The following is a 2,463-nucleotide window of genomic DNA, read 5'->3' on the forward strand; positions in this document are numbered from 1 at the left end:
CTACTGGGCACTCCTAGGGCATATAATGAGAGATCCAGGGGTGATTTCTTCATCAGGAAGACAGGGAGAGAAGCAAGGTCGCATAGGCTTTTGAAAGGCCTTGTTTGGGAAGCTACAGAGAAGAGATCTGTCCAAGACATTGTAAAATGCTACGTGTCCCCTTTCATAATCCAGGAAGATGCCCACTTTGGAGACTGGTAGGTTTGAATGATAGCCATCCTGTGAATTCCACAGAAAGAAATCATCTTGATGTCTACAGCCGGCCAGGGTCCTGACATCCCCAGGGAATGGGGAGCGCTTCCACTTTCTGCTGATGGACTCTTCACAGACTCCCACTTCCCACTCTGTCTTTTCTCCCACCTCCACTTCCCAATAGTGTCTGCCTGAGGTGAAGGTCTGGGCACCCAAGACGATCTGCAAATAGACAAATCTTTCTTTGTTGTAGGGCAGGTCCTGGGGGATGCTTGTGTACTTGACGCTCTTCAGGTCTTTGGACACAACAAGATTAATGTGGGCTGTGTCAGGATCCAGAGTTATATCCCTGAAGAAGGTCATGAGCATTTCTCTCAGACCAGCTATGGGAAAGATGGTCCAGTCCTCAGACACAGCCTCTGGTTCTTCATGGAGGAGCAGCTTCTCACTCTTGTCCAAGGTGCCTTTCATACCCTGGACCATTTCTGAGGGGGTCTCCTTCACATGCGTCTCCACTTCCAACAGCAGACTTTGCACACTTTGGAGTTCTTGTGAGAGTTTGACTTTATGCTTCTCAAACTTCACCATATTGTTGCTGAATTGTTGCTTCAGCTCTTGTAGTTTTGCAATTTTTTCCTCCCATAAGAACTGATGAATTGTCTCATATTCATAGAAAAGTAAGGATTGGAATTTGAAGGCATACTTCGTACATCTTGCCTTTGCCCTTATGACATGGTCCAGTTCCTCCTGAAGACGTTCTTCTTTCCTTTTTAAGCACTTCTGTGTCTCCAAGAGCTTCTCCTTGCCCGTGGCAGCCACCTCTTCCAAGGGAAGGATGTGGTGATCCTTGTGTTCTGGAGCTAAGGAACAGGAATGACAGAGGATTCTGTGGTCGTCCTCACAGAAGAGCTTCTCCTTTTCTCCATGTTTCTCACAGGTGCTCAGGCCCACAAGGGCCTGCACTAGATAAGGTCTGAGCATTTTGGTGATGATGGACAGCTGCTGCAGGCTCTTGTTGCTCACCAGGTCCGTGCTATGATTGATATCTGCTCTGCACTCTGGGCAGGCTGAGGTTTCCTGGGCTCCCACCCTGCACTGTCTGAGACAGCCTTTGCAAAAGCTATGGCCACAATTGACAGTCACTGGATCTGTGAAGTAGCCCAAGCAGATGGAGCAAGTGAGGCTTGCTTGGAGATCTTCAATTAAGTCTTTGACATCCATGTCTCTGGGCTCTCAGTTCCTCCCTTCTCAGATGTTCCTCTCAGGAGAGACAATGCTGGCTCTTTCCCTGGAGCTCTGGCAGGAAAAGTTGCCAGGGATGAGATGTTGGAGGCTTTTATATATCTTCCTCTGACTTGGCCCCGCCTTTACTCCGCCCACCAAAGGTGAGAACTCCTGAGCTTGGAGAGACTTTCCATGGTCTGCTCTGGGGCTGAGTTCCCACCTTGGTCCTTCTTGCATAGTAATGAGCTACAATCCCCATTGGAGTTTACACCTAGACTCTAGATCAGAGTTGTCTGGCCCCTCAATTCCAAGTAGACTGACCCCCTGATTCCTCTTTGTGGAAGCTTTTGAGCATTTCTCTCAAACTCCATTCAGGGAAAGTAATCTCTGGTTCTTTAGAGAGCAGCTTCTCATTTTGTTCCAAGAAGCATTGCAGATCCTGGAATATTTCTTCTTTTGTCTTAAAAGTATTTTTTTTCTCAGTTATATGTCAAGACAATTTTTAGCATTCATTGTTACAATATTTCAAGTTCCAAATTTCTCTCCTTCCCTACTTTCCTTCTTCCCAAGATTCCCAATATATGTGCAATATATCTATATCCCTTTGTTACAATTGTGAAAGAAGAAAGAAATCAGAAGGGAAAAAAAATCATAAAACAATTAAAGTCAGTGAAAGAAATATGCTTTGACCTGCACTCAGAGTTCAGCTGGTTTTTTTTTTTTTTAATCTGGATATGAATAGCATTTTCTATCATCAGCCATTGGACTTGGCTTGGATCATAGTATTACTAACAAGAGTTGATAGTTCCTAGTTGATCATCACACCATGTGGCTGAGGCTGTGTGCAACAGTTTCCTGATTTCTGCTCACTTCACTTCACTTCCTATCAGTTCATACAAATCCCTCCTGGCTTTTCAAAAATCTGTGTGCTTATTATTTCTGCATGGTAGTATTCCATCACATTCATATGCTACAACTTGTTCAGCCATTCCCCAATAGATGGACATCCCCTCAACATCAAATACCACAAAGAAGAGGGCTGTTATA

At 45.0% G+C, this 2,463-nt stretch overlaps 1 pseudogene; it reads right to left on the reverse strand.

The window, feature by feature from the left end:
• On the reverse strand, positions 1–1,413 carry LOC141550705 (putative E3 ubiquitin-protein ligase TRIML1 pseudogene; annotated as a pseudogene).
• Positions 1,414–2,463: the final 1,050 nt, after the last annotated feature.

This window comes from Sminthopsis crassicaudata, chromosome 1 (assembly GCF_048593235.1).
Source record: "Sminthopsis crassicaudata isolate SCR6 chromosome 1, ASM4859323v1, whole genome shotgun sequence".
Taxonomy (NCBI): Eukaryota; Metazoa; Chordata; class Mammalia; order Dasyuromorphia; family Dasyuridae; genus Sminthopsis; species Sminthopsis crassicaudata.